Source organism: Parasteatoda tepidariorum, chromosome 10, assembly GCF_043381705.1.
Source record: "Parasteatoda tepidariorum isolate YZ-2023 chromosome 10, CAS_Ptep_4.0, whole genome shotgun sequence".
In the NCBI taxonomy this organism is placed as follows: domain Eukaryota; kingdom Metazoa; phylum Arthropoda; class Arachnida; order Araneae; family Theridiidae; genus Parasteatoda; species Parasteatoda tepidariorum.
Genome location: NC_092213.1, coordinates 42,584,095 through 42,593,264, shown reverse-complemented (window position 1 = coordinate 42,593,264; position 9,170 = coordinate 42,584,095). Strand labels below are relative to the sequence as shown.

Below are 9,170 nucleotides of genomic sequence, written 5' to 3'. Positions count from 1 at the left end.
AATAAACAAATAATCAAAATATAAAAGAACATTGTTCGCAAAAATCTTTTCACGCACACCAATGCAATCCAAATAAAGTCAAATAGTACAAAAGCTGTACATCATTTCAAAATGTATTATTCTGCTTTTAGAAGAAAAAAGACCTTGACCAAGTTAATGTCCTATTTTTTTTCAGTAACTTTTAGACCCGGAAACATATTTTTATAATTCTTCACAACAAATTTGTGAACGAAACTATTTAATTCTCACACCAGAGCAGGTGTGTCAACAAAGTCGCACCAACCACCTAACAAATTTGTTCTGGCAATCTATAAGAAACTACCCAAAATTACTTGTATGTAAATACAAGAAATAACGAGTCATAGTTTTCTAATTTCTCTCGCCAAGGTTGACGAATGTAACTTGTTCAAACAATTATAACATAGCAAAGCGCGAATTTTGAGCTTGACTTTGACGTTTTATTAGTTTGAGCGAGTGACATTTATTTTATTTGAAAGTGACAAAAGTCTTAAGGAAATAAAGATGGATCCGAATACATTGGTTTTAATATTGAAGGTATTGGGTTTAATAGTACCGTGTGCTGTTTTATCTGACAAAGTGGTACAGATTTGTTGTGATTTTATAAGACCACTACCGGACAGTTTAGATTTAAAATCTATGTACAGGCGTCAACGTGAGTATATGAGTTGAATGTTGCTTATTCGTAAACTTATGTTGCTTCTTCGTAATGTATGTTGCTTATTCGTCTTACTATTATTAGTAAGATTTTATATAATAATATTTGTTGTCTGTCAGTGTTTTTGTTTATATTTGACGGTCATAATCATAGTATGTAATTAGTGATTAGATTTATTTATTGATTTTATTTATGGTTAAAATGTGTAGGTTTAAAAAAAAAACAATTTCAAAAAATAAAAGCATATTTTTTAAATTTACTATCGAGAAAAACAGTTCAACCAAAGTTCTCTCGTTTTTTACCAATATAAAGGAAAGGCTTTATCATTAGTATGATTGCAAAAAACTCTCCCGCAATGTTTGGTAATCTTCTCCGCTGATTTGGTACTAAAATTGGCTCATTCCAAAATATTTTTTAATTCTAACTATTTTATACACGGTGTATTATGTAATAATCACCCGCAATTTATATTTTTGGAATACTTATTAAAAAATTATAAACCTTAAGGATTGCAAATAATTATTTAAGGAATGCAAATAATTATTTAAGGAATGCAAATAATTATTTAAGGATTGCAAATAATTATTTAAGGATTGCAAATAATTATTTAAGCAGGGAAAAAACAAAGACACTATCGAAGTATTACGAATGACTAGTTAAGAAGACGGAGCTAAAAACGCCAAAATCTGATTTCCAAAGGAAGCAGAAGTCGAAAGGCAATTTTTAGAAACACAGGCAGTTAAACTGGTTTTGTTTTTGTATCTCCTTTCTCACTAGTGATTTGACAATTTTCAATAGGTTTTTATTGGTTTCTTCCTCGCTTTTTCTTCTTCCTTGTACTTTTAAAAAAATTTTTTTTTTTGAACATGAAATATAAAACTGCATATTTAGAGATGTGATCTAGAAATACCCTGCAATATCGAATATTTAAGTTTTAAGTCTTCAATCAGCGGTTTCTACTAAATATGCATGTATTTAATGTTAATAAAATTTTAATAGTATTATTTGTAGTTCTTTCAATGGTCAACAGATGGATGCATTTTAAATTATCTACCTTCTGTGATTTTGGGTTTAGTTTATGAATAAAATTAGTTTTCCTTTTTTTGTATTCTTTTTTAAGTGTAATCAGAAACTATCTATATATATATAAAGTAAGTTTTGACTGTATAATACATTATTTTTTTGTATACATTTGTTTTTTCATTGTAAATCTGCATTTGTTTCAATGAATAAGAAAAAATAACTTAGAAAATATTCATAATTTTACTAAAAATTCCTAATTAAAACTTTCAACGAACTTAAATTAAAATAACGTATATGAGTAAATTTTCAATATCAATGAATGATATAGCATCAGACAGTGTTTTCTCGAAATAACTCTTTTTTTCCTCGTTAAATAAAATCAGATAATTAATAAATAATTTATATAATAATGAACTGCATAATAGCATGTTAGCTATTATATTTACTGAAAATGCCGATTTAATTTGTAAACTAATATTTGTAAATAAATATCACAAATAAATATAAATCGTATATGTATTTCTTAAAAATATTAGCAAGTGACTTTCAATTCATAACTTACAATTATGAATTAAAACTATTTTTTTTGGCAATATATTTATTTTATATCAAAATAAATTCAGCATTATTATACATTATTCAAGTTATATATAACTTTCAACGAACTAGTTACTACGTTTATATTGTGAAATTTTTCATAATAAAATATGTTTTCCTCCTGTGTTTATATCATTCTGTGAAATTCTGCCTACGTTCAAGTTCAAAGGAGCGGTCCTATAGTCTGTTTAGGGAAAAAAAACTCCTCTCGTCATAATCTATACCAATAGCGGTACTATGGTTACGAGGTTTAACTATTTCAAGTAGGAGGTTGGTCAATATTTGACAGGTTTTGGTTCGGGTCAGTGAGCCTCCTTGAAATGTGATGCTTTTTGTTTCCATAGCACCAGACGGCCTTATAGACTTTGTGGCAAGGAGAATTCTTTCTATAATAAACCATAGATTACCACTTTTTTCTATATAGACGTGGAGCAATAGCGGAACGTTAATGCCAAGCAAAGAGATTAATTAGCATATTTGAGGTCAACCCTTTGAGCCACTAAGATTAATTCCTAAACCGTGAAGATCTTATCATTAGATCAAAAGTTATTCAAGGTGGTCCGTTTTTTATTTTGCGCAGTGTACATAGTTATGAATTATATTGCTTACTTTTGTGACAATGCCGTTTTATGTTTGAGAATTTTTGCATTTTGCTTTATAATCAATATATGAGATACTAATCAGAATTTTTTAATGAAATACTTTTATTTAAAATTCCTAACCAATTTGTTTTTTCTTTCGAATTGTCTAATTATTTGTTTTTGTTGCAGTTAAAAGATGTTGGGGTTGAAATTATCATGGAACAATGCATTTTAAAGGTAAGTTTTTTGCTTCTTCTATTTATTTTTCCTTATCGTTTTTTTTTTTTCAGATTAAAACTTTATCATATTTATTACTCTATCAGCATTCAGGTGCAAGTTTTCACATTCAGATTAAAATGCATAATTTTCTTTGTGTAAGATAAGAAAGATATAAAATTAATGCATTCCATATTTGAAGAAGTTGGTATTTGTATTATATCTAAGCTAAGCAAATTAAACATTTTAAGATCCTCGTGCAAAGTGGGAAGAACTGAAGAACTAATACCGTTATTTTCTCAAAATTAATTCGGAAAAAAAAACTGCTCGATACTATTTTAATTTTAAAACCTTAGTTTTATCAAATTTTAATAAAAATTAAGGTTAAAAATCACAAGTGGTAAAAATTTTAATAAAAATCTAAACGTGTTTCGGGGGGTTGCAATGGTACGTCTTCATCAGTAGGATAAAATACTGGATTGATAAAAACAGCGATGAAAATGCTACCAAGAGTTACGTTATATCAGAGACATAATAATACAGCTAAAAAATTAAAAATTAAAAAATTAATGATTTCTAAATATTAAACATCAGTAAGGTCATTAACAATGGAGATTTTGTTTTTGATTATGTAGTATAGTAACTCTCCAAAAATTCCAGGTCAGCAACTGAAATACATTTATGGATGATATGAGGTGAAGAAAAATCAAGCTTATGATCTTTTGTCCAGTAATATTTTGCGATGGACGAAAGGTGGATTTCTTGGTTCTTTATGTAGTCTTGAGGTTCCTTATGTAGTCTTGAGGTTCTTTATGTAGTCTTGAGGTTCTTTATGTAGTCTTGAGGTTCTTTGAGCGATGTTTGAGTACTTGTTTGGTTTGTTTTATGTATGACACAGTCTCCATTGGCATGAAATCTTGTATATCCCTCAGTTGTTAACGGATTCAATTGGTTGCTTGAGGTTCGAGAAAGTGATTTTCTTATTCGGAGAAAAAATGATATGGATTTTGTGTTTTAAGATAATTTGTGATATCTAGAAGTTAATTTTCGGAAAAAATGGAAACCCGACTAAATTGTTTTAGGGTTTGACATATTCATCCTTAGGATTATAAGCACGTTTAGACATCTTTTTAGCAATGTTATAAATTATCTTGGGAGGGAACCTCTCTTTTGGGCGATGGCTCTACTGTGATTGAATTTAATCTCTCAAAGGATTATGAGAAAGAAATGTTGACAGATTTTCACGCTTCACTCGCAGCGGTCAGTGAGTGGTTAGGTGACCACTTCTGTTCTGGTTAAACAGTTCTAACGTTAAGTGCTCGACCTCGCACGCAGGTCTTCAGGCTGCCAAAATGGAGGAGTCATGCGATGCCCTGTGTATAGGATCGAAAATTGTGATGGCTTGTTTTCGAATAATCTTCTGGGATGTTTGAAAATAACTCATTTTTCTGGTCTAAGTGTGACTAGGTCTAGTGTAAATAACACAGTGCTATACTACTTCAGACCTGAGAAAATGTTTGTACAGTGTATCCTGACTATAGAGCTGAATTTGATACTCAAACCATTGGTATATGAGCTTAATAGACTTGTTCTACTTTTAGTCCTTAAACTTCTTATTCAGTTAAAATTATTTAACAGGTGATATGGCTGTGGTGTATGGGATATCATTTCAGATCAGTTTAATCAAAAGCTATTCTTTATTTCTATTGTTCGGCTTTTATGTAAATTATTTTGCACCTAAAAGGAATCAGGTAACTGCTCAGTAATACTTTCCATTTTTACTTCTTTTTCTTCGCGCTGACCTAAGTTTCTAGCGCTGTTTAGTTTTGTTAAGCCTTCCACGGCTTGAAGCGAGATTAGATTCTTCGTGGTGTAGGCTGGGAGTCTGATGATCACACTTCAACCAGCCATCAAGTATCTATCTCAGAGCTATATCTTGTAATGGCCATGGTAGGACTGCCGCGTAATTTTAACCAGAATTAGACGACGTAGGCAGCACTTGAGCTGCTATCCCTCTTTCAAACTTCCACAGGGCAGCAACAAGAGTGATCAGACACCTGATGTACCTTTGATGCATCAGGTGTCTGATCATAGCGCACACTTTCTCCGATCCTGGTTAACTGATTCGGGATTCACCAGTTTTCTTTGTAGTCTTAAAAAGTTGGTTAGAGAGTTTTGTACAGAGATCGGATGAACAATGTCATAATGCCAACATCTGCTCGCCAAGTTAAATTTTTAGAGTGAAGCAAGAGCTTGTACTAGTACTATCTTTTGACCTCTGAGATCAATGCAAACTATTAAAAAAATTATTGATTAATTTTGCCCATTGCGTGCTTAGATCTCTCAAAAACGTGTTAAGTTATTTATGAATGTTACCAACTTAATGTTTCTGCACAGTTTGAAAACTCCTGATGAAAATAATTTTTTCCTATTTTTCAGGTTGAAAGATGGATGCTATCATGCTCTCACATGATACTCATTACCAAATAATTCATGTGTTGTAATAGTGGCTTGTGATTATTTTATAACTTTTATGTATATAGATATATTTTATGTAATTGACGTGATGTATATATTTCATATTTGTGCAATAAATAATTGACTTTTCTAAGTTATTTTCTGTTGCGCATTGCCTTTTACTAACTTAACTTGAATTAGTTTTTGACTTTATCATTCCTAATTATTCATCCAACAGATAAATTGTTCAAATAATTTTTTACAGTTTAAAGTAATTGGGAGTTCAAGCGGTTAAAAAGTCGGAAAATGTAAAATCATTCCAGAATCTGCCAAGAAGAAAGGAAGCGTTGAAGTTTTTATCAGAACTGCAATAATCGTCTTACAGCAATGACCGGTCGTATGCATTTAAAATTACAATCATTAATTATGAATAAGAAAAACATTCAACTCAATGTGCAATTATCTACAAATGCAGTGGACTGAACATTTAGACTTATAGCACTTTCGTTTTGTTCAAAACTATTGGCAATTTAAAAAACAGAATGAAAGATCCTTACGCATTTATAGTTTATGTTTGCGTGTGCTAGTTTATTAGAAGATAAGGTACAGGATTTTTGTATACTCGGGTAATCTCCTTTATTTGATTCTCTGTTATGATCACAACTATGACAATACAAGGTTTGCGAAACTCATTTGCATTTTAGAACAAGTGAATCAAATTGAAGATGGATTCCTCGATTCAAAACTAATTCTGAAAAACAAAATACTGGAAAATGCTTCTGAAGCGGGATTTTATTAGACTTAGAAAAACACCTGTCTGTTCTCTTGGATGCTTACAAGTACGAAATTTAAATAACGCGATAATTTTACAATTTTAAATTTTCTTAAAATAAGAAAAACTTCAGATTTATGGTTTAACGATTATTTTATTGGATTTCACAAGAAGTTAAATATTTTTTTAACAGTTTCTGTAAATTTAAAATTTAGCATCTCGTTTTAGTTGAAATTTTAATTCTTAAAAGTTGCATAATAGATTTAAAAATACAATATGCTGTGCGAAAGGGATGCAATGAAAACTGTATCCTTTTCATTCATATGAATTGCAATTTCTGCTGTGATTGAATTTCGAATCTTTGAAACAAATCGGTGTTAATTTAATAAAATCTTTTATCTGAATAATTTTAATTTTCCTGTAACAAATAGCTTATCGTTAAGATATATGTATATTATGCAAAATATAACGCTTTATTGCATTTGTGATGTTTCCGTTTTTTTTTTTTTTTTTTTTTTTTTTTTTTTTTTTTTTNTTTTTTTTTTTTTTTTTTTACAATCTCAGAAAAGATTTAAAAATAAACAACGAAAAAAACAGTATTTATGATTATTAGAAAGAATTGAGCCAGAAATTTTCACTTGTCATTCAAGTAAATTAAAACATTTTTTTTAAAGATAAGACTTGTAAACGGAAAAACATGTATTTTTACTTAGTAAGAGTATTCAATAAAAATGTATGTCAACATTATATGTAAAAAAATAATGGCATGAAACAGTTTGCAATTATTGTTGGCGCAATCCTATTCGTCAGAAAATCGCATGGTATGTAGCAGCATGAAGGTAAAAGTTTCTTAAATTACTCTCAGCAAAATATTAAACAAAAACATTTTAAGGTGGTTGTTTACTTGTAAAATAATCATTTTCTCTTATCTAAAGATATTTGCCAGTCATATTTATGTAACATCCTTTCTTAATATTCTATTCTGTTATTTTATTTTTAATTTTGATTATTATTCAAAATAAAAGTCTGAAAACTAAAATCTCTTGCTTCTTTTAATCTAGCAATCCTATGGTATTATTACCTTATTACTCAACATTTTATGATAAGCCTATTTAAATTGGTATCTAAATTAATTTATCATTTTATAATTGCTCAAAAGTAAATAGGTTATATTTACTTTTATTATAAGCTTTGTGCAAAACTGTGTCCAATTGGACATTTTTAAGAATTAACTTTAATTTTGACTTTATAATTATTAAAAAAGCAAATAGGTTTTATTTACTGTTATTATGCGGTTTGTGTAAAACTACAAACTCCAATTTAAAGGAGTTTGCTGTGAGGAAAAAAAAGTAATTTAGAATTAAATTTAGAATTAAGTTTAATTTTATAATAATTAGTGAAAAGTAAATAGGTAATTTTTACTTTTATTATAAGCTTTGTGTAAAAATGCAAACTCCGATTTAAAGGAGAGTTTGCTGTAAGGGGGAAAAAAAAAAGCATTTTATTTTAACATTTCTATTTAATATTTATAATATAAGGATTATTTACGCTACCATTATTGATGAGTATTATAATAATTTACATAAAAAATACATTACGCAAAGGAAATTTATAACATAAATTGGGTTTGCTATAAGTCATAGTTCTTTATTTCAACGTGCTATTTAACAAAATGTCAATTATCTCAAACCCATAATTATTTCTGATATACTTAATGGTATAATCTTTCTCCCTCCTTTAGAAAAATCAGTAAAATCAAGTGAATTCTTAAGGAAAAAAAAAAGTTTTAATCGTAAAACATTTCCTTGGCACTTCAGCGCGCTTGAGTACACTGAGATGAAAATAAATAATTCACGGTTCTGGAAGAATTCCCTTTAACATGGTGTAAGGATGGTTTCTACGGCTTCATGTCGAGATAATAACGGTTTTTTGGATTGGTTTTCAGAAAAGAGAATTGATTAGATTTCATTTCGTGATGGCAGATGTCAAGAAAAAAACAAACTAGGAAACGATTCAACCAAAGCTCACTTTCAAACTCATAATATTTGTTGTTTAGTTCTTTTTTTTTACACATTCTAATTCTAAGCAATTTTTTAGCACCGATTTTTGATTAGCTCGCCAATTCAAAACATCCTTCTAATAAAAGGGATTTTTTTTTCAAAATGGGGAAACAGTTTATAATTCATGCTTGCAATTTTTTCCGAGGCAGGTACAGCAGACGAATTATATTTTCAAATTTAGGATTTGGAATTTTTTTAAAAATTTATTTATTTATTCGCCGGGAGATTTCATTTTTAAGCCCTTGGGATATTTTTTTTTCTATTTTTTATTAATATTTTTGTCCGGAAGTGGTGACGAATTTCTCACCAACGATAGAGTAGGAAAATTCTCAGTATAGGAAATACTACTAGTTACTCACCTTAAAAAGCTACAGTACAGAGGAATACCGGGCAAGTTAGTACCTATAAAGTGCTTTTCCCTAAAAAGGACAAGAATGTTGAAAATTAAGGGTAATGGCTCTTTACTTTAAAATATCAAATACATTCCTGCCGGGTAAATTTTAGCTATTATTAAAAATAACCATGACTATCGGTAAATTTTATGTATAAAAAAAGGGAATTTAACAATATTACCCGGTATAGATGGGGAAACCAAAGCATTATGACCACCTTCTCAATAATACTTTAAGAACAGCCGCCACTCACTTCGTAATAGATGCTACAAGCTCATGATAGATAACCTAAGATAGTTAGTAAAAAATGTCTAAGCTGTCGAGATATTCCGACATGGTGATATTTGATCTCTGAATTGCCTTTTTCTGACATCCCAACTGTGCTTAATCGAATTA

At 29.3% G+C, this 9,170-nt stretch overlaps 1 long non-coding RNA gene across 1 annotated transcript; it reads left to right on the top strand.

The window, feature by feature from the left end:
- Nucleotides 1-208: 208 nt before the first annotated feature.
- LOC107437686 (uncharacterized) lies at nt 209-5,708 on the top strand. Its single transcript, XR_001583281.3, has 3 exons — nt 209-673; nt 3,067-3,114; nt 5,533-5,708. It is a non-coding gene; the product is annotated as an uncharacterized lncRNA (long non-coding RNA).
- The last annotated feature ends 3,462 nt before the right edge of the window (nt 5,709-9,170 follow it).